Here is a 24,589-nt window from a genome sequence, read left to right as displayed (position 1 = left end):
CAAGTATTTATGTACTGTACATAATTGTATGTGCTAAGTGTTTATACAACTGACTGTATAGTTTTGTTTACACCAGCATCACCACAAATATGTAGTAATGCATTGCACTATGATGTGACAATGGTTACGATGTCATTAGGTGATAGAAAGCTTTCAGCTCCTTTATAACCTTATGTGACCACCGCCATATATGCTGTCTTTGCCCGAAACATCATTAAGTGGTGCATGACTGTAGTTACAAGAGGTATCAAGGCTACAATGGGAGAGGATAGTCAATGGCCACAGCGGCTTTCTTTTACAAGTTTGAATTTGTTTTATCTAAAGTTAAGGTAATAAAAAAAGGATTGAGGTGATGACACATGCTACAACGTGAAGGAACCTCGAGAATTTTGAAAATGGAGTGATCTGTTTGAAACCCTTAACCCTTAACTGGAACGTAGGAAGTTCTCAGTCCATGGTAGCTATGCCAGTAGATTTCATCATTATTGTTACTACTTCTAATAGTGCAAATGTGTATGAAAGGACCTTTCCTACAGTGTCTTGCCCATGGTAGACTCAGTAAAATGTTAGTGCCATTTTCTCTAGTGAGAATTGTGTTCTTTTCCTTTTCATTAGAAAAATATGACAAGTGAAAAACCATTTCTACTAGCAAAGCTGGCAATTCAAAACTCACTCCCCTCACATTCATTCACCCGACTGAAATGGAGACATTATTAAAATAATTCAGATAACTCAATTTCAATAGATAATTTTTCCCTTTCCAAGAAATCACTGAAAACACATTTGACCCCCTTGTCCTGAAGTGGCCTTGATTCAGGGACTTTATCCAGATCTGAGGACAAACAGGCATTCTCATCCTAGTTATGAAGTTACAGAAATCATCTGTTTGCTTATCTGCGAATTTATGTTGTTTTCCTTTAGAAGGTTTTCTGTTACAGACCACACGGTTTCTGATTTAGTCAAGTTCCAGTTTCTTAATCATTCAGAAATTCTCAATTCAACTAGACAAAGTTAATCATTTGGAGAGCCTCCTCCTTCTTCCTTAGTAAAATCCAAAAGCTTTGGCTGATTCTATTGTGGATCACTTATCCTGCCACTTCATGGAATACATCTACAAAAGACTTGATCTGGGAAACATGACAGTTAAGACATTTGCTTTTCCAGTTTAGATTTAGGATTTTCTTACATTTGTATTTCTAATCCAGAAACCACATAGTAACTCTCTTTAGGAGAGAGAGACCTGCTTTCATAAATTTTTACATGGGAGTTCAGAAAAGTCAGGTAAAACCATATGACATATTTAAATACTCAGAGGACGGAATATGAAATAAACATGTATACATAGAATGACCGGTGTCAGGGCTGACTACCATATCAATGCTTATTTGTTATTGCTGCCAGAACTCTGATATCAGTAGATGTGGTCATTTGAGGTGTTGAAGGTAATTTGAAAGAAAGAAAGCAAAGACTGGTATGACTGACTTGCAGAACCTTTGGAGATTGTATTGATCTCTGGATGTTTCGCTAGACAGTATGGGCACAAGGGTCAGGGACAACTCCATCCCACCTCTAAGTAGACAAAATGAACAGAGACAAATACTTTCTCCTATTTTATCACACCAGCCCCATCCTTCACTGGGCTGTTGGTTCTGTGAAATCCCCTCTTTTGAACCTGTGATTTCTTGGCATCTTTTGTCATTTGGTGTGTTTCTTCCCACGTGTCTAGCCTTAATAGATTAAAGACAATAGATGAGGGATCTTTATTTTTTTTTCCCCTATCTTCATCTTTCCACTACTCCTTACTCACAGGGCTGTGATTAGTAACACACAAAGATGTCAGTCTCTAGAACTCAGTAGCCAAAGGAAAGAAACCACAGAGAGGTTGTGTAAACAGAGGCAAAGAGCCATTTCACTTTCAGGAAAGTGTCTTGCATAAAGAGGCATCAGGTAGGGAATAGTTTTGAACATCTCCCATTTTTAAAGCTGGTTACTCAGTATAGTTGATCTTAATTGAGACAACTTGAATTTCCCTGACACCACTGATTCTTCATTTGACTTGGATGTTTCTTTTTCTTCCTATTCCCAGTGACAATAATCTCATTCAGAATCTTACCTTAGGGCTTAAATTGGTCCATTAACCCCCATCTACTCTTCTTGACTCTGGTCTTTAATTCGTGTACAACAAGATTATGTTAAAATTCCTGGAATATAATTTTCGTTATGCTATTGTTCTTGCTATTTATGAACTAATAATAGAATCCTGTTATTTTTCTGCTTATAAGCCTAGAATGAATCTTCAACGTCCACTTAGCCCTGGCATTCAAGTTTCATCATAATGTGGTATCAAGTATCTTTCTAGACTTTTTTTCTCATTACTTTTTTTTAATCTTCAAAAAGCTTTCTCTGCAGCAAATTGATTTAGTTATCATACCTTGCCTCTCCTCTCCCTACCCTGCGCTTGCCCAGCCACAACCCCTAGTGAATTCTGGCACTATCAAGCTACTGACAGTTAGTATTTCTAGGAACAAAAAAGCCTTACTCAGTGAGACCTATAGTGGCAACCTCAGGGTGTTAAAAAGCTTCAGTTGTACCCAATTCATTCAGGCATCCATTTTTTTTTTTTTTTTTTTTTTTTTTTGAGACGGAGTCTCGCTCTGTCCCCCAGGCTGGAGTGCAGTGGTGCAATCTCAGCTCACTGCAACCTCCGCCTCCCGGGTTCACGCCATTCTCCTGCCTCAGCCTCTCCGAGTAGCTGGAACTACAGGCCCCCGCTACCACGCCCGGCTAATTTTTTGTATTTTTAGTAGAGACGGGGTTTCACCGTGGTCTCGATCTCCTGACCTCGTGATCCGCCCGCCTCGGCCTCCCAAAGTGCTGGGATTACAAGCGTGAGCCACCGCGCCCGGCCTCAGGCATCCATTTATTCATTCATTTAGTGTGAGTTTTATCATAAGCTCTTTTGAACAACTAAATCCAGTGGACATCAAGACACACTAGACATGGTGCCTGACCTGAAGAACAAATATGTGTACCTAAATGTCATAGATGGAGGTGCACAGGGAATGAGTGAATCTTCCAGAGAGGGAGACATCAGGGAGAAAAAGTTTGAAAAGGAAGGTAACGTTTGAGCTGACTGTTGGGATATGAGCCAGTGTTCTTCTGAAGACTATGGGAAGGACAGTGTACCTGGAATGGGTGTGAGGACTGACAGAGAGAAGCTACAAGAGAGGAAGCTGTTGCAATAGGCAGTGATCAGATCTCAATGGGCCTCCCTTATATGTTATGTTAAGAAGTTTGGATTTTATTCCAGGAGCACTGGGAAATCACTGATAGACTGACCTAGCAACCTGTATTTCTGGCTTGGGTACCTATGTGAATGATGCTGCTATCCACAGAAAGAAAAACATAGGTAGGAAGCACATTTCAGGGGACTAGTAGCTCTGTTTTGTATCTACTGAGTTTGAAGTGTCAGTGGAACTTCAGAAGGCAGTTAGGTGCTCAGGAGAATTTGGGCCAGAGACTTAAATCTGAGAATAAATAGCCTATTATGTTAATGTCTCGGAAGTTTGAGCTGGATTGAGAAGATATGTGGAGTGCTGGCCCTTGTGCTGTAAGCATGGAGCTAAGAGTGATCCAAGAAACTGTTTGCAAAAAGAGACTGGCACTGGATTTTCTCTGAGGTCTCTTTCTGCTCTAAAATCTGATGATTCCATGATTAATTTGCTAAATAAATTAATAGTGCAAACAGTATTTCAAGAGGAATGTTTAAATTACTTATGAGAACAAACTTTTTAAGTGCCCTCAAGCATCATAAAAACATCCACTCCCATAGACATAATTGATAGACCAATTATAAATCTTTCTTAGCTGTTCACTCAAGCAGATTTCCTAAGAACTATGTTTGGCCACATTCTATTTACCTAGAACAAGTTCTTGTTTATATTTCAAAGCCATCAAACTTCATTTCTTTATACAACATGTTTCAGCCTGGCCAGGCCCCCAGTAGGGTTGAATTATTAAATTTTTATAGTATGTGCAAGATCAAGTCTTGAAGGATTGGTTTTTCTCTGGAGAAATGCCTATCTTCTTCTTAATTTGGGACACAGCTGTTAGAATTGCAGACTTCATAAAAAATGGCAACATATAACTCAGACAGTTCACAGAAACATTTCCTCTCAATTGGCATGGTCTTTGAGGACAAACCACACTCTAAAATGTTTGTATAACAGGAAAATGTGGTGTCAAGATGATCAAAACAAGATAGGAAATGATATATTTTCACAAAATTTGCATACATTATTAAAAAATACCAGACAGTGCACATACAAAATAAGAACACAACCTTTAAGGGAGACAGCCCTGATAAAAATGCAGGCAAATTAAATGCACATGTGAATGATAGACCCATGATTAGTGACAATAAATTTGATTTTCTTTTTCAGACTGGGGAGAACATCAGCAATGCACCCTACCACAGCAAAAGCAGATGAAATCTGTTATTCTTATCATTCTTCGGTTATTTTGTACTTAGGTGAATCATGTGAGTTAGCCATTCTGAGCCTCAGCCTCCTTAGCTGTGAAGTGCAGAACATCAAGCAGAGTCTTGGAGAAATCAGATGGCACATGCAAACTAGGTCTTTAAAGGAGAGTTTAATTAGAGAGTATTTCCAGAAATGTGGGTAGGATTCCAGAAAATTCTCAGGGGTGGCAGGAGCAAGGATTCTGCCAGTAAGCTCTATGTAGGAGTTACCTGACATGCTCTGCAACCTCAGGAGAGGGATGTGGTCAATCTGTGATAGCCTGAAAGGGAGAGAGCTGGAGATCTCACCCTGCTACCACCCTCCACATCTCCTGTTGTTGCCTCCATTGGCCAAACCCAGCTGGAAGCCAGAGATCAAGGGAGCCAGTTGAGGCACTCTATAGAGACCCACTTCCCATGGCAGACAGCAGGGCAGGGCAGGGAGGAGAGTGAATCTAGAGGGTCATAAGGAAGATATCCACCATGGTGGACAGTAGAAGTATCAACCTTAGGGTAGTTGTGAAGATTAGGGAAGAATGGAGAAGACATGATTAGAACAGAATTTGACCCATAGTAAGAACTTGGCTTAAGAGCTGAGGGTAGTGACACATACCCGTAGTCCCAACTACTCGTGAGGCAAGGGTGGGAGGGTCACTCGGGCCCAGGAGTTTGAGGCTGCAGTGTGCTATGATCACACCTGTGAATAGCCACTGCACTCCAGTTTGGGCAACATAGTGAGACCCCATCTTTAAATAAATAAATATTAGCATTTAATATTATTTTTCTTAACAGAGGCATTCAGTTGTGTCTCTTACGACATGTTTGATTTTCCTTTGCAGGCAAGAAGGAGCCAGTTGTACTACAGCTGGTGTCTCTTGAGTGTGAGCTAGATTGAGTGTGGAGGGCTGGCCCTTGTAATGTGAACATAAAGCTAAGACACATCCAAGAAAGAGGTAGTATATTAGTTTCCTATTACTACTGTTGAAAAGAACACAAATTTAGTGCTTTAAAAAGAACACAAATTTATTAGAGTTCTGGAGGTCAGAAGTACACAAAGTCAGTTTCATCAGGCTAATGTTTCTTTTATAGGCTTCAGGGGAGAATCAATTTTCTTGCCTTTTCCAGTTTCTGGTGGTGGCCAGAATTACTTGGCTTGTGGCCCCTCTTTCCATCTTCAGAGTGCATCACTCCAGCCTCTGCTTCCATCTTCACATGGCCTTCTCTCTGACCCTGACCCTATGGCTCATCTTTTTATAAGGACTTGTGATTACATTTAGGGACTACTTGGATAACCCAAGATCATCCTCCTACCTCAAGATCCTTATCTTAGTCACATCTGCAAAGTCCATTTTACCATGTTAAGATAACATAACAGTTTCCAGAGATTAGGATGTGGGTAGGTTTGGGGTGAGGGAGGGTATCATTTAGCCTACCACAGGCAGATTCAGGACTTCTTGATCTAAGTGGAATTCACTTGCTGTGTGGTTAAATAGCTGCTTCTGAAGATTCCTGTAATATCCAATATCACAGTCTTAGACTGGGTTTCCTATACAATGAGAGCCCAGAGCAAGGGTTTATATGTAGGTGGTTTATTTTGGAAGTGGTCTCTGAGAACATCAATGATGGATTTAGAAAAGAAGAAAGGAGAGGAAGCCAATTCAAGGACACATTATTGGCCTGATCATCAGTGTAGGCAGCTAGAGCTCAGCCAGGACCTTCTGAAGAAAACATAGAAGGTATTCCAGAGTAGTCTGTCCAAGACAGCAGGGCTGGTGGGAGAACACTAGTTTTATCAGTCATTGACCAAGAGTTGCCCTACGGGTGCTAAATCGCTTGCACTTCAAACCTGCCCATTCATCAGTCCAGGAAGTTTCCTTCAGGTGTTCCATGATACATCATAAAAGTCCCAGGGCTGAAAGCTAGAGATATATGACCAGATAAGGTCAGGAAACCTGGTTTAACCCCAAACCAACTGGTTTCTGTCACAGTGCTTAGAAAGAGTGATACAGAAGAACAGGAGATGGGGCAAAAAAGATGTCTAGTACAGTCAGCAAGGCTAATGGTAGAGGCAGAATGATCTTGGATTGGAATTGATAAATGTGGCTCATTGTGCAGTGCTATAGAAGATGCCAGAATTATTTGAAAATTCTGCCCAAGTGCACTCTTTTCTTAGAGAGAACATTGGGTCCATGATATATGGTTACAAAAGAAAGCTCAGAAGTGCTTGCAACAGCCTGAAATGCAAGCTTCTTTTGACCATCTACTCGTGGTTTGCTTTATAGTCTGGTGGAGAAAGCCAACATTAACATTAAATAAAAGATAATACATAAATAAATATTTTCAAGTGTTCTGATTTTCATGTACTTAGTCTGGGAGTCAGGGAATCTTTCCTTAAGAAATTATAACTAAGTTGAAACTTGAAAAATAAGTAGGAGTTTGGTAAGTAGATAAAGGGAGCAGCATTACAGGCAGAGGGAAGAGCCTGAAAGGAGTGTCTGAGTCAGAACAGAGCACCGCATGCTCAAGGGATGGAGAGAATCCAGCATAGCGGGAGCAAGGAGGAAAGTCACAAGAAGAAACGGAAAAAGTGGGAGGTGGTGGTACACAGAGACATTATGCAGAGTCTCATGGGCCAATACGGATTTTAAACTACATCTTGGGAAGTCATTGAAGTTTTTTTAAAAAAATAAATTGGACACTCACGAGGTTAAATTTATATGTTTGAAAGGTTGATTGGTGGAGCTGAGGGTGTACAGGACTGAATTCAGGGAGAAACACGAGTGAGTCACAGGGAGAGATAATAATTGATATACTGAGGACACAAGTCACTGTGATTAGAGCTGAGCCAATCATTTATGAATTCTAATGTATACCAGAATGGAAGTGACCTGTGTCCAGGAGGTAGTCTACAACTTCTGAAAAAGCTGAGAAGTCTCACTTCAGATTATGGACAATAGATAGGTCAGAAAAGACAAACTAGTCACCATCAAGGCTGCAGCTTGAATAGAAAATAGGGGCTGCAGATCTTGGCTCAAAATATAGAGGAACTTTTTAACAGTTGGAACTTCCTCCAAGTGAAATAGTCTCAGAAACTCAGCACATTGGGAATATTCCAGAAGAGGCTGTCTGGCTAGATATGGTAGAAGGGATTTCTGCATTTGGGTTCTAAGATCCTTTTCAGAGATAGTCCCAGGATTTGTCCTTGACTGGGTAGACCTCTGCACAAAGCAGGAGCTCCAAAAGCTATTCAGATCAATCAATCAATCAACCTATTAGTCAACATTTTAATAGATTGAAGTTTAATATGCTTTCTTAAAGGTAAGATTTAATAATGAGAAGAAGAGGATTAAATGCTATGGGGTACCTGATGTGTATAAAGAGACGTATTCACAGGGGTTAGATTATACATTATGGAAAATGCGAAAGAGAAAGAAGAGAAAGAAGATGAGGAAAGAGAAAGAGAAAGAAAAAGAAAGAAAGAAAAGGAAGGAAGGAAGGAAGGAAGGAAAGAAGGAAACAAGAGAAGAGAAAGATCACCCAGAACAAGAAGAGTTTGTAGATTAACATTATTCTAGACCAGGGTTTCTCAATCCTGTTAGCATATTGGTTTGGATAATTCTGTTTGGAGTGGGAAGGTGGGTTGTATGTATAAGAAGGTGTTAATGGCATCCCTGATCTTGCCACACTAGATGCCAGTAGAAGCCCTGCTCCTTTCACCTCCCCCAAGAGATGTGCCAACCAAAAATGTCCCCCAGGGAGAAAACAACCACTCATTGTTAAGAACCTTTGTTCTAGATTTTGTATATTTTTGGTGCCATCAGAAGAAACATAGACAAATTACAAAACCTAAAAAAGATAATTATTTTTTTCTTTTTTTAACCTCATTTTACAGGTAACCAACTCACCATTTGGATTATTAGTTTTTAAACTTTGAAAATACTTAATTTACTTGCAGATAGTTTTGATTCATTGTGCTTTGATTCAAACAACAAGAGAGATGTTTTATTATAACCTGTCTTCTATCTGAGCCAAAATGTTTCATGTGTGGAAAATAAGTCAAGATGAAAAACAAGTTGAGTCAGTAGGTCACCAGAACTGTGTGTGAATAGACTTTTATGCAAATTCACCTGCATTTTGCCACTGAAAGAGAAACATTGAGAAGATGAAAAGGTTGGCACTGATGAAATAAAATTATGCATTTTTTTCTTCATTTTCTATAGGCCAGAAAGAGTTTAAGTGATTTCCCATGATGTAGAAAAGTACCTCCTACTTGCAAATTAGCAAATCACCCATTCTCCTTCTTTCTAAAGAGTGATCTAGCCATAACTGAAGATTGCTTTCATTGCAATGTTGTCTACATCCCTCTCCATTTGATTTTCAACATCTTAGCTGAAAGAATAATTTTTTCAACATGCAAATCTGATCATACTTTAAAACTTGTTATTGTCTTCCCTGTGCTCTTAGGCTAAAGACCATAATCTTTATCAAGGCCCCTGCCAACTTCCCCCATCAAATCTTAAACCGCGTATCCCTGTTACATGTGCTTTGGCCATACCAGTCTTGTCTCGATTCTTTGGCTACTCCTTATTTCATCACTTCATAATGCTTTGCATATGTTACGTGCTTTGCTTGGGAACCTTTCTACAACTTCTTCAACTTGGTGAACTTACTCTCACTCTTTAGATCCTGGCTCAAGTAACATTTCTGTAGAGAAACCTCTCTAACCAACATATAAACAAACACTTCATCATTAAATAGTCTCGTAGCACCGTATGTCTGCTTCATAGACTTAACTGCATTCATTACTTTATATTTACATGGGTGTTTGTTTGATTAATGTCCAACCCTTCCATTTAGGTGTCATCTCTGTGAAGCAGGAAGTACATTCATTTGTTTTACCATTGTATCCTCAGCACTTAACATAGTAGGCTTTGAATGAATATTTGTCAACTTAGTAAATTAATTAATCAATTAGTCATAATAGAGTCATAGGTAACTATCTACATTGGAGTTCAGCAAACTGTGGCGCACTGGCCTGTAGCTTGCTTTTGTAAATAAAGTCTATTGAGACACAGCCATACCCATTTGCTTACTGTTTCCTGTGGCTAATTTTGCTGTACAAAGGCAGCATCGAGTAGCTGTGACACAGATGATATTGCCTGCAAAGCCTAAAAGCTTACTCTCCAGCTTTTTACAGAAAAAGTTTGCCAACTCCTGATCTAAATCATTTATTTCTTATATGGTTTATTCACCAGTTGTCATATAGCTTAATCCCAGGAAAATATGAAATAAAAGTAACATAAATATATATATTTTTTCATTGTCAAAATATTTAATAATAGCAAACCCTCAATGAGCACTTGCTGTGTCACTTAGCCATTGAACTAAGCATGTTACCTACGTTATTTCATGAAACCCTGACAAGGCCCCATTTTACTTGAAAAAGAAAGTATTCAGGTTAACGTTATTTCCCAGAATCATGAAGCTGATGTGGAGAAATGTAGACCAGCATCAGCTTTCTGTTTGTTTGATTTCATTATTAACTGGATGCTGGGGAGATTGGCACATGGCAGTGGTTTATGTTTGAAATGTTTCAGGGCCTACATTCCCTCAGACTGTCCAAAAGGCAGAGGTGAATGGGCTAATATAGTACAGGATGGGGTAGTAATGGGATCCTTGGTGTATTAGTCATTTTCATGCTGCTAATAAAGACATACCCAAGACTGGGTACTTTTTAAAGAAAAAGAGGTTTAATGGACTCACAGTTCCACGTGGCTGGGGAGGCCTCATAATCATGGCTGAAGGCGAAAGGCACATCTTACATGGCAGCAGTCAAGATAGAATGAGAGCCAAGCAAAAAGGGAAATGCTTTATAAAACCATCAGATCTTGTGAGACTTATTCACTACCATGAGAACAGTATGGGGGAAACTGCCCCGCCATGATTCAATTATTTCTCACCAGGTCCCTCTCACAACACATGGGAATTGTGGGAGCTACAATTCAAGAGTAGATTTGGGTGGGGACAAAGGAAAACCATATCACCTGGAAAGTCATAAAAACCTACTGTGGCTCTTATCTTGTTATAGTGAGTTTGAGCATGCCACCATATGGCAGGATTTTTGGTGGCAAAAGGGAATAAGTTGACTAGGAAGAACCAAATTGGGAAATTTGCTGGGGAAATAATGGAGAGGGCAACAAAAGTGTCCATATGGCACTCATAGGTCCCAAGAGTCTAAAGAGCCTGAAGAAGTCAGATTTGGCAATGAGGAAATGACAGTCAAGGGACTTGGGAAGTCAAGCTGGAGGCTTGAAAACCCAGAATGGGAAACTTGGAAACGAAAGTAAGAAGGCAGAGTCCATATGACATAGGTTCGAGAACCCTAAACAAAGAATCTGGGTAACCAAATATTGAGTTGGAGGCAAAGGGTCTGAGAGGATAGTTACAGGGGAAGAAGTGAGAATGCAGCTTGCTGGGAACTTGGCATTCTGAAGACCCCTTGCCTAGGGCCAGAACCAGACTCTCAGAGTGCAAGACTCCAATTCTGATGGCAGAGGGAATTTTGTTTACCTGGCTACCTAGGGGAGGAAGAGAAGGCAATTCTTGACAGGTACTAAAAGAAAACGAAGTCTCCAAGTTTATTATCTCTCTGGCCAACTGGCTTTGTCTTTCCCTTCATACCTGTTCCTCTTTCTCTCCTCTGTATTTATGACATGTGCCTCAACTACCCAAGTTTGGTTTGCTGACACCATTTTTAACTCTTTCTCCTTCAGCAACCCCCAAGACCTCACTAGCACTTGACAACCCAGCCAGAATATCATACATCCTACTCATGTTTCCTGGTCATGGCCAAGTTCCCTTTTCCTGGTTCATTTTCTCACACCATTGGCATTGCCTGGAATGGCTTTACGCAATTTTGCCACCTGAAAAAATATGAAGTTATCTGACAGGGCCAGCCCAAATGTCACTTCCTCTCAGTAGCATTTTCAGACTTCCCCAACCTTTGGGAAGAATCGACTCCATATTTTCTATGCTCATAGTGTTTCTTACATAGAACTTTTAAAAAGGATTTATGGTTCCTCAATACTCTTCATATAAAGACAAAACCTTGATGTGGTCTTCTGATTCCTACATAGGTGCCATCCCACCTCACCAGTCTTGCCCTAGACCTCTTCTGACCTTGACAGAGCTTTCTTCTGCCTAAAAGGCTCATTCTCTTCTTGCCTTGTTAATCTCTAGTTTTCTTTCAGATCTTGGCCAGGGAGCGGCTTCCCTGAATTCCGTGACTAGATCAAATCTCCCATTTTAGGCTCTCATAGTTCTCTGGGCCTTATCTTCATAGTCCTGTAGGAGAGGCAGTTCTATTGTTTGCGCAATTATTTGATTGGTTGCCTTCTCCATGTGTTGCATATGCCAAGAGTTGAGGAAATGTTCCTGTTGTTGCTGGCCTGTATTTCTGGTTCCCCAGCCCAGTGCTTGGCTCCGAGTGGGTGCTGAGCACACAGTGGGATGAATAAATCAATAAATCAATGCAGTATTTGTTTGCTTTTGGGTCTTTCTCTTTCTCCAGCTAGAGAGCTCCTGCGAGGCAGGGCTGTAACTTAGTCCTTTAGCCCCTCAGTGTGTACCACAGTACCTGCCCCAGGGTAGGTTTTCAGTGCATTTCGAATGACATTATATTCCATTTCAGTGTCACAGATTGGCCTGCAGTTTGATCAACAGTTGTATCTTAAGTGCTTCTTTGATCACAAAGGTGCAAGACAAGAAAATATCATGAAGAAAATGTGTCCCCATGGACTTTTCTTTCTTCTACATATTTCTTTCCATCATCCCATGACCTCTACAACTTATCTCTCACTAACAGTGCTCCTGTTCTGTCCTTGACACTCCAGTCATCCAAGGAGCATCCTCAGTGAGTGGCTTTTTCTCCTTCTCTTGACCTTCAACTTTCAGGATTTCTTTCCTAAAAATTTTATTAAAATCACATTTCTGCATCTCCTTCTCCTACTCCTCCATCCTAAGGCTTTTGCTACATCATGGAGACCATTATTTGCTTTCTTAATTTTGGCAACTTAACTTTACCCTCATTCTCCCACATAGATTTCCTTCAAGAAATCAAAGGATAGTTTCAAGAGAGTACCAAGAATGAGAAAAAGCACTGTGTTCTTCTATTTGAAGCAAAAGAATTTTAAAGGAAAACGTAGGAGGAAAAGATTTTTTGTTCTATTTTAAAGCAGAAGGTGGGCAACTTCTGCTGTTCTTTGAAGCAACAGAAGAAAGTAACAGATGCAATTAAGATTTTTGATAGTTAGGTTGTGAAACATGGCATGAATTGTTTACTCTCTAATCTCAGAATGCCCTCCTGCTGAATAAGGGAGTGAGCCTAGAGCAGTCTTTGAACTCATGCCAGGGTCTCAGGGGACCCCAGAGGCTCAGGCAAGAGGTGACAGGTGACTCCTGGGACCCTCCAGTCTCCATTCGAGCTTCGATGAGAGAGGAGTTCTGGTGTAGTTTGTTTGATTCCTGCCCTCTTTTCAATGCTTAGCCTAGTGTCTGGAGCATAGATATTTGTTGAATGAATGACACCATCTTATATATTGGAATTTCTTGTAAGATTTTATTTGAAGGGAAAAAGGTTTTATTGATTAAAAAAAAAAAGGTGTGAGAACCACTGGACTAAATGCTCTGTAGAACCCCCTGTGCTTTAAAAACAATTCTATGATGTTTAGAACATCAATTATATAAAAGTAAGCAATATGATAGCCTTGAGACAAAATACCCTGAATCATTATGCAAGATAGCTTTTCTTCATTTCAGAATCATAATCAATAAAATATGTGTAAAACATCTTGAAGTAAAACAACTGAGCACTTAGACAATAATTCAATGTATAATCCATTGTCTTGCCTTCTATTCCTTTCAGCTTCAAGCCTACTTTCCCCAAGAGTTTCCAGGAACCACACGAAAGCAGGTCTCACACCTTGTGTCATTTATGTTCTTAGTTCTGAATCACTCATCCTGACATATCTCTTATCACCTCCCAACTCCTCACAGGATCTGGCAGTACCACATGCCCCACCATGATCATTGGATGCACTTTGCTATATGATATGGTTTGGCTGTGCGTTCCCACCCAAATCTCATGTTGAATTGTAATTCCCAATGTTGGGGGAGGGACCTGGTGGGAGGTGATTGGATCATGGAGGCGGATTTCACCCATGCTCTTCTTATGATAGTGAGTGAGTACTCATGAGATCTGATGGTTTTAAAGTGTGTGGAACTTCTCCCCTTGCTCTGTCTCTCTCCTGCCACAATGTGAAGAAGGTGCTTGCTTCCCGTTTGCCGGAAGTCCTGATTGTAAGTTTCCTAAGGCCTCTCAGTCATGCTTCCTGTCAAGCCTGTGGAACTGTGAGTCAATTAAACCTCTTTTCTTCATAAATTACCTGGTCTCTGGTAGTTCTTTGTAGCAGTGTGGAAACAGAGTAATACGCTGTGTGAAAATGCATCCTTCTGGTTACACTTTCTCCGGTGTGACATTCTGATAAATATGATCCTGCTCAAAGAACCACTAACCTGGTAGAGACTGTTGAAAGGAGATGTTTTGCCTCATTAACTGTGGCATCTCAGACACCACAAAACATCAGGCCTTGGACATCACATTTCCAGGATCACTCCAGAAGTGACCCAGGAAATATAAGGATTGACATGTAGTTCCCGTGTTTAGCTAACACAGCACTCACAGAGAAAGCCACCCCTGAGATGTGTAAGAGATGGTGGTGCCAGTACTGTCTAGATGCTCTCATGGCCTGGTCCTGTGGCTTAAGGTGTTTCTTCCTGCAGACTTCACATATAAATATTTACATCAGTTATCTTTGCGAGTAACACAGTCATTTTTCCTTTTGGTGGATTTTTTAAATGAGCGGATATATTTCGTGGAGCCTAAGCCTCAGATTCTCAGTAATACAGTGAATCTCAGCCTGATGGAAGTGGAATCAGTGTCATTTTCATCTTCCTTGTATCTCCTTGCTTCTTATTCTCCACTCTCCTTTTGAGAACTTCCCCCCATCCCATGTGGCTGCGGGGGCTGTCAGTCATAATCCCTGTCCTTTCACACGATACCCAGCCGTGGGAAGGCTATATGACTCAGCCCTGCCACTTTATTGTAATCCACTGCCCTGGAAATGGGGATGAGTTTGTAAGCTGGGTATGTGACCAATCAGGGCCAGCCAGAGACCTTTCCTGGGACTGGTAACTGAATGCTATTACAAATACACTTCTCATTCTGTTGGATGTCTGCACCTGGACACTATGGGTTTGGGGTTGCCAAGGGGCTTCTCTCCATCACACAGGAGGCCATCTGCCAGAAGAGACCAACACTCAGAAAGAAGCAGAGCTGAGAGGTGGAGACCTGAGAACCTCATTTTACTGCAGATTTCATCTACCCACATTATGTGAGCTAGTAAATTCTCTTTTTTGTTTAAACTACTTTATGTTAGATTTCTGTCACTTGCAAACAAAAGTAGTTTGGCCAACAGAGAAACTGGCATTGCCAGTGCCAGACCTTACACTGTGGAATTACCTATGTTGAGGTGAAGTAGAAAACGGAGACTCATCCACCATCCCAGGCTGGGAAGATCAAATATTTACCATGCCCTAGCTCAGTAGCTAACTCATTACCACCTCTGGGATTTTAGGACTCAGACTATGAGCCTATTAATTCTGGAGTTTCAGAGGATTTGCTAGAAAAATATCAGAATAATAAAGGGTGTTGCCTCTTTTTGCAGTATTCACTATTGCTCTGAAAAAAGGGACAGGTTGGTGGGTTAAAAGCAGAGAAAGAATAGCAGACATCTGTTGATTGCCAGAAAGCCAAGACCACTAAGGGCAAGAGAATCATGTATTTGTGGAATTGCAAATGTCAAAATATCTGTCTAATTTTTAAGTCAATGCAGAGAAAGACAGGAGATTATATTGAAACCAGAGAAAGGTCAGTGAATACAGAAACTCCTCCCAAATACTTCCTGCGCTGTGTCACTCCTGCTAAATAAAGGTCATAATTACCCCTATACAAAGACCTCATCCAATGGGATACAGCCTGGTAGCCAAGGATAGATTAGCTCTGCCTCACCACTCCAATTTATTGTTTCACATAGTCCTAAAGCAGTGACCAAGACTGACGCATAAAACAGAGAGCCAGGAGCATGGGCAGAGAACCAAGATTCGTTGCTAAGAGACAGAAACTTGAAAGACAGGATTCAGATTTACAAATTGTGACTGGCCAAGATTGCTGGCATTGGTTCCAAGCTAATGGAATTTTCCTGGAATTGATTCCATTAACAACTTACTGGGGTTTTAAAGGGTTATGCTATCTGAGAAATCTCATGTCTAGAAAGTGACCTGGGATTGCTCAACCCCTAGGGCAATTCCCAGGCCTCCATAACCATGCCTTGGGTATTAGGCTACTAAAGAGACCCTAGCATATCCCTCTATACACACCTCAAGGGCAGCCTTAGAGTTAAATGGCCAAGGGAGAGCCTCCTTGTAAGCAGGACTAGGGATGGAATTGGCTCCTGTTGCAGCCCTAGGGGCATGCATTCTTATGACACACGTCCAGCAGGATAGGGCATGTGGTATTTATATTCTTTCCTCTTCTCTACTCACCAAATGGCAGTCTCCATTGTTGTTATTCTGTCTTCCTCTGCTATTTTATACTGGGTATGTTGAGGGTGGTTAACTTTGTCATTGAGCCCTAGGTTCTTCTGTTGTGAGAAACTATCTGGATATAGTCAGGGCAATGTACACGATCCAGATATGCCAAACTGGGATGTGATTTTGGGTTGTGTCTCTTTAGGGAGAAGGTGATCAAATCCTCAGGTGAGGGCATCTTTGAAATTATCTGTATTGGATAAAGATTAAATGTGCATGCTGGGAGAGCAAGGGATGGAATATAGTAGGCATCTGTTTTTGTCATCCTGGGATATTTTCACCCTTTTTCTAGCAATAACTCCTCTCATTTTCTTGGGGGAAATTGTCCCTTCTCATTCCAAGTAGTGTTAATGGAGCTCTTGGCCACAGTACTCTCTGGCCACAGGGATGGGCAGGCATTGTAGCCTTCCTTCTAGAAATAATCATTGGTCCAAGGAGTGGGTACATGATCAAGAGTCCTTCTCTCAGATTATTATATGGGCTCTTGGAGAAATAAAATTACTCTTTCTTCTGGAATTTTAGTATCAGAATGTTCTAGGACTGGGGTTACAGTGGTCACTTTCCCCACCAAATTGAGGGAAACATTTATGGAAAGAAAGAGAAGCAGAGGTGAGAGAGGGAGGGAGAAAAAGAGAAAAAAAGAAATTCCGAGAGAGAGGGACAGACCTAGACTTAATGACTGCATTTAAGTCCCAGTCATTTCTGAAAAAAGCTATATCCCCAACTTCTTAGTTACATAAGCCAATACATTTTCTATTCCTTTAAGCTAGTTTGAGTTTCTGCTGCTTGAAACTGAGTATCCTGACTAACAGAATCGGCCGTTGTGTAGATAAATCCAGGAAGCCCCTGCTGAAGATTATATGAGGGATCTTAATAGTACTTTTGTTATGCCGAGTAGTATCAAGGTTACCACTTACTGCCACACTTAGATTATTGGGTCAGACAGCTGCTCTACCTGAGTAATGCATATATGCAAATAACTTGTACTGAGTCGATAGCATCTTGCTAATGCAACTCTACTAAGGACTCTTTAGAACCTTCCATGATGACCCTTTTTGAACTAGGGAGGTCAGCAATCTAGACCATCAATTGAATCATGTATATGGCCAGAAGATTGGTTCATCTTACAGGCACCTCCTGAGACTCAGGATGAACTTAGGCAAGTAGGAGAAGAAGACTCTTCAGAGACTCATCTAAGCAAATCCACTAATACTACAAGAAGCTGTTAGTGCCATAGTACAGCCAACAACTTTGTGCCTGAAACTCTTTGTACTAGGGAACCCAAAACCCACTTACAGGACATTAGAAATGTGCAAGCTTGCCAGGCATGGCTCTGTTTTCTCTCTTGGCTTATCATAGCTTATTGCCATTATATATTCTGGGTGTCGGGTCTCCTTCCAGAGACACACAATGGGTAGGTCCCATGGAATTGTGGTATTTTATTAACCAATAAGAACAATTGTTAACCTACTCTAAGACTGGACAGAGATGTTTGACCACTATCTGCTGCTGTAACAAGATGTAGGCTTTCAGCTATAATCCACTGTTGTAGTGCCAGTGTGGTGGCAAGTTTTAGGCAAGAGGGAGTGTTCTGTAATCTTCCAATTGAATCTCAGCCTTTTAGCCCATTTGAGTCTTGGAACTGTGACCCTCCCCAGTGTTTCTCCATAGATGTAGCTTTCGCTCCCTCCAGACCAGTCCTTTCCAATCTATTTTCTTGAAGCTCTGACTGTTGATCGTGTCTTTTTCTTAGGTGAGACAGGAAGGCTAGGGAAGGCTGGGATGGGACCTTCCCCTAGTTGGGATATGGTGCTGGCAACATCTTTTTTCCTTATAGAGTAGGCTTTTGTTATGGAGAAGGCTCTGGGGTGTTTCAACACATGAATCTTCTCTGCCCCAGAGCCTAGAGGACATCTTTCTCAGATCTTCATCATGAGAACCTGTGGGATTCCTAGAAAGAAAGCCCATGAAGGTGTGGAGGCCATGTCTAAGACTGTGACCCCCCCACCCCAGGAGTTTCTCACTCCCCATTACTCCACACTCAGCCTCCAGAATCCATCCAAATGACCATTTAAGTGTTCCTACCAATTCAGGGCTTCAGCAGCTTCTGTTCCAGAGAAGCAGATCTTGGTTATGTCTCTCTGGATGCCCTGACTGTCCAGATTTCTTGGTGGCAGTTTGTTCTGCAACTTCCGTTCCCTGGAAGGTCAAAGAAAAGTAATCAATTTTCAGTTTGCTCAGTTTTTTCTTGTCACATAAACAATAGTGTTGAGCTTTACATGTTGAAGCTGAGGCTGACATCATGTCACAAAGTGAATTTCTGTTTGTCAGTTCCTTCTTGGTCCTCCAACCCTTATCCCCTTCCATGGTTGCCACACAGCAGGAAGAAAAGGCACACGGCCACAACCTTCACACCTTATGCTAATGATTCACGGGGTCCCTGGGAGCCAGACACTTAGGTCAAGGAAGTCAAGTGTTGTTTCTCAGTTCAACACTCTCTCTGCACTGGCTATAAACCAGGGCACTATCAATCTCTTAAATTTCCTTCAACACTTGTCAAGTTACATCACTTGTTAATGAGTCAAAACATCTTTCACCACAGCTCCAATTCTGTGTGATAGTAATTTTACCCACAAATCATTCCTCTCACTCCCGGTTTGCCACAGTCTTCAATGGGTAAATTTCTCTGCCATTTTTGTTATTGTAAAGCTCTAGGCTTGGAAAGAAATATAGCAGCACAGATTACAGAGAGACCAAACAATTTGAATATTTTAACTTTGTGATTGCTCAGCAAGGTCTATGTGATCTGAGAGCATTTGGAGGAAGTATGATGTCTGAGATGTCTTGAAATGATATGAACTTCCCATTACACTCAAGGGTGTATTCAGCCCTTAGACTCTGCAGTGCCCCTATCATGACATTTTCAAACACGTTACAGGATGTAGAGTTTTAGAGGAAGAGGCAATCTATTGGTGACGTATTGGCGTAACGGGAAGGCAAGATCAAATTGCAATTTTCTGTAGATGAAATTCAATTTCAATCATCGTAGTCTTGTCTGTCAGCTATCGTGGTTGAAATGAAACTCAATGGGTGTGATTTGAGCATCATTCTACCGTCACATAGGTTGATGGCTAACACATTTTCCAGTTTTTCTGAATATTAGAAAAATGCAAAAAAAAAGTGGAGGAAAACCATTATTTTATATTTTAACCCTTAAATCTCCATATCTCCTTCTTTAATTTAAATGGTTAATTGTAAGCATTTTCAAAACTTAGGTGCTAAACTATCAAGAACAGTTTCAAATCATTGTGGCTGTATTTCACATTAGTACATTTTGCATGGAGAATAAAAAGTACTGAAAATATTGCTCAAGTCTCTTTATTCACCACAAGGTGAAAAGCTGAAATATACCCATGATGATAGTAATCTGAATGAGCATACAGTTTACAAAGTATATGATTAGAAGCCTGGGTCTGGCTCATATGTGAAGAGCAGTTTTATCCCAAGCTAGGATATGAGAGTTATCTTCTGTCACTCCTTCAATCCCAAACTGAAACATGAATCAGACGAGAACTCATTTGTTCCCTACTGCAAGCCACTGGACAGACTTGTGAATTAAAACTGATTTATAAATAAAACTATATATTGTTGATATTGCTCTATAATTTTACCCATACCTTACCATGGAGTCTTCTGTCTACCTAGTTAGTTGTTTGCCACCCTAGTTAGTAATATGCAGTGTAATTTGGGTTCAAGGATGAGTAAGAATGATGGCTTGGATTGAGTTCAAGAACTGCTTTTTCATAAGTGTTTTTACCTAAACAAGGGAAAGACGCAGGTGGTTGGCCACAATTCCCCATTTTGCCCACGCTTATCATGGAAATACAGCTGTGGTTGGTGGTCTTTGGCTGTGTGGATGAAGTGAGATGCCCACTGGGCCAGAGAAGCATGGACTCCACCTTTTATACCCACGGCCATCTTTTTACCCAGAAGCAACTTAACCTACCATACAGAGCAACAATTCTGCTGCTCAGGACTAATATAGATTCTAGGCCTTGGAATTTTTGTTGTACCAGGACTGGGGTAAATGCCTCTTAACTGCACCTGCATTAGGGAGTCGAGGAATCCCACGCATGTCCACTTGGGGACTGTCTTAGTGAATTTTGCATTGCTATAAAGGAATACATGAGGCTGGGTATTTATAAAGAAAAGGGATTTGTTTGGCTTATAGTTCTGCTTTAGATGAGGGCTTCAGGGAGCTTCTACTCATGGCAGAAGTTAAAGGAAAGCAAGCATCACATGGCAAGAGAGGAAGGAAGAGAGAGAGGGAGGAAGGTGCCAGGCTCTTTTTAACAGCCAGTTGTCATGGGAATTAAGAGTAAGAACTCACTCATTATTCCGAGGATGGCAACAAGATATTCATGAGGAACCTGTCCCCGTGACCCAAACACTTCCCGTCAGGTCCTATCTATAACATTGGGAATCAAATTTTGATATGAGATTTGGAGGCAACAAATATCCAAACTCTATCAAGGACTTTCCCTGGGCTGCTACAGGCATGGCCTATGATAACTATTAACAAATATATGTGGTGCTTTCAAGGAGGAGCTCAGTTCATCTCCTTTCAACTACTTAAGCTCTACCCAAGCATCCATCTTCACATTCAGTGCTTGAGAACAAGCTTGACTTGCAGTTGCTGCCAACTGAGGCAACTCCTCCAGAGATTCCATCTTAAAAAGCACATGTTTTTCTCAATAGCATCAACATCATCTTCATTCATGTCTTGGTACTTCTCTAGGAAAGCTTGTAGCTTAATACTGTACAGAAATAGACTGGCCTCCCACTGGACATAGGAGACATCTTGGTCACTCCCTCAAATTCCTCTTGGCTCCAACCAGTGCTGTAGAGGATTTGACCATCTTCAGGCAGTTGCAGCTAGACAGTAACTCACTTTAGGCCTGTGCCAAGTATTTCTCACTTTTTTTCCTTGAGTCTTCTCTGATGTTGCAGCATGGAAATCCCAGAAACTGGCCTGGAACTCCTATATGTTTAACCTGGAAATTCAGGGAGTGTTTGGGACCATTCTTGACTACTGGGGAACAGAAGCCATTGGTAAATGCCTCCCTCTCTGATCCTCTGGATAGATGGTCTGAGCCACATTTGCAAGGATCTTCAGAAGGTCTTGGTGAGATCAAACACCAGTTGCCTACAGTCAATCAATAGTCTTCATATCAACTCCTCATACTGTCTTTCCCTCCTTCCCATTTCCACTATCCTTGCCTTGCAGTCCTGCTCCCTAAGGTCACATTCAGAAATTAACTACACTCAAGCAAACCTTTGTCTCAGGCTCTACTTTCGGGGAAACCCACGATAAGGTATATTGATACAAGGATCCAAATTGGACTCTTTGAGGCTCGTGCTAAGATGCCAACTTTTCCATCTCTGTACCATCTGTTTTCTGGAAAGAAAGGATCTCCTTTCAGTATCATTGAGTTGTCTACCATTGACTTGTTCCACCCTTGTGGAAAATCTTCAGAAAGAAATAACATATGAAAGTTGGTTGAGAGGAAATAACCTTGACGGGAATAAACTAAAGGGTGTGATGACTGTATTAGGATCCTGAGGGGGAAACAGATGGCATACTCAAATCAGGATAATTTGAGGATGGCTTATAGACAAAGGGACCTATTCCAAAGATGTAGGCAGGGTGCAGGGGAACCATAAGAGTACAGCAGGAGCCCAGGTTAGCAGCTGATGGTCCCTTTAGGCTAGAGTTGTCATATCAATACAGGATGCCCCATTAAATTTGAATTTCAGATAAACAATGAATAATCTCTTAGCATAAATATGACTTAAATATTGCACGGGACATCCTTATTTTTAAAAGTTCATTGTTTATCTAGAATTCAAATTTCCCTGGCCATCTTATATTTGTATTTGCTAAATCTGACATCTTTATTTTAGACTCAAAGGGAAGGGAGAAGAGAGAACTTGTAAAGAGAGAGTCTTATAGAGTAGGCTGCTCTGAGACACGCAGTAAGCTTCTGTCTAGGGATATAAGGTAATTCCAATTCAAGTCAACCACACGGGGAAGGAACCAGAGAATAAATACTGAGATCTCCATCTCTTCTCTGCCTCTGGTCTCCTGCCAAGGCTCATCACTGACTGAACCCAACCAGAAGCCAGCGGACAGGGGAACCTGTGGATGCAGGCCAGCAAGTCTGCCTCTGTGACAAGGAGCAGGGTGGGAAGGGTGCAGCAGCATCTGGAGGGGCAAATGGAAAGATTCAGCACAGCAGGCATTCCTCTTTCTGCTGTAAGTGTGCATTCTCCAAGCGTTACCTCTGACCTAAGTGAAATCACAGGAAGTGACATCCCTGACATTCCTAGACCAGGAACCAGGCTGTCTGATGATAATTAGTCTTCCTTCTCGGCTACACCATTTCATCATTCAATGCCCTGTGTCTCCATGGTTCTATGCTTTGGTAATTCTGTGCCTTTTATTAGAAAAAGTATCAAGTCTTTTGGGGTGGGGGTGGCAGGTGGGTGTGGATAAAATAAAAATTGTTTTCTTTTTCCTATCGGAGCTCTTCTGAAGCAAACACGATATGCCCAGTGTCATAATTCTGTAGGTTCTCTTTTCTTTAATTCTTTCACTTTATCTCTTCATTACCTGTGGCTTTTCCTTGTGGATCATATGTCATAGCAGGTTGGTAACATTTGTCAATGTTGAGAGGCATTTTAAAATGTTCATATTTGAAATGATCTCTGTAATCTCTAGCTTACTTGGCATGAAGACTGTGGTGGTTTTGTTCATGTCCCGGTTCAGATCCATTGCCACAATGTCAATATTCTAACTAGGAACAATCACTTTATTCCCCTGTTAGGCTTCTAAAGTATTTTCTTTATTACTGTCACTAGCACTGGCATTTGGCTTTTTTTCAGGGCTGTTTACATGAAGAAACAACGTTGTAGTCATACCACGAGTGAGTTGCCACATGAGCAGCGGGCAACAAAGCAGTGCAGATAGGCAGATGCTAGCCTCCAGGACTAGTGAAATGACTCATTCTCTCTCAGAGGGCATGATTCAGATTCCCACTTCAGAATGCTTCAAAGTAATAACTTGCTAAGGAACTTCCCAGGTTACTTTTCAACTGTTGAAACTGTTACAGACTCAAGTGTCAGGCATCTATGGTAGGAGCAACAGCTTGTGCACTTACTATGCACAGGTTTCTCCTGTAAGTACTTTGCATGTATCATCTCATTTAAGACCCATGACAACCCTCCGAGTTGGGCAGTATCATTATCCTCATTTTATAGGTGTAGTAACTAACATATTGAGAAATTAAGTAACTTGCCAAAGTTGATAGGCAGTGTGTTAAATAACATAGCTCTTTATTTCTTTCTCACATAAATGAAGCCTACCAGGAGAGAGGATGGCATTGATGTTGTAGCCCCTCAGTGACTTCAGAGACTCTGTTCTAAATTTCTGCACACTATCCTAGCACACCATTTCTAGTCTCCTGGTCACCTCATGGCTCAAAATGGCTGCTGGGACTCCAGCCATCACATCCACATTGCAATCTAGAAGCAGAACAAAAGGGAGAAGGACAAAAAATAAGCCATCTATCTTATTTATATCTCATTGGATAAAATTTAGTCCTATGCCACAACCTACTCCCATGGCCTCACCTAGCCACTAGGGTGGATAGGAAATAGTCTTTTATTCTACATGGCAATATGCCCAGATAAAAGTTTGAGGTGTTCTCTAAAATTAAAATGAGAGAATGGATATAGAGGTAAAAAAGTCAGGATTCTTGGCTACTGTGATTGGCTGGGTTTGAATTCAAGTCATCGGAATCCAGAGGAGGCTCTACTCTTTTGTGACTATACCATATCCACACTTGGGTGCTACTTTATAATATGGTGCTATATTTTTTTTTAATAATATGGTGCTATCATGGCATTTGCCCAGTAAGTTCTCTTCTTGGCTTTCAGTATGTCTCATACTGGTCATTAGCATCAAGTGAGTAAGGACTTTGATAAAGGATAACTTCTTAGCAGAATAAGAGTTCTGACAAGTGACCAGTGAGAGCGAGGGGTAGGGACTGGGGTAGAAAGAAGGTGAGGGCCTTAGCATGTGGCTCAATCATAGGCCTGAAAGAAAGTGCCTGGTTATCTTTTTGTAAAAAAAAAAAAATCTCAGGCCCATTGGACCTAAAGGAAACCAAACATATAAAGTCTTATCATCTCTCTGTCTTCATTTATATTAATCATTTCTTTAAATACACTAATTCTCAAAAGAAAATATAAAATGCAGAAATTTCACAAAACTCATGCTGGTAATGGCAATGAAAATTCTAT

Source organism: Hylobates moloch, unplaced genomic scaffold, assembly GCF_009828535.3.
Source record: "Hylobates moloch isolate HMO894 unplaced genomic scaffold, HMol_V3 SCAFFOLD_1, whole genome shotgun sequence".
Classification (NCBI taxonomy): domain Eukaryota; kingdom Metazoa; phylum Chordata; class Mammalia; order Primates; family Hylobatidae; genus Hylobates; species Hylobates moloch.
Note: the sequence above shows the minus strand (reverse complement) of the source record.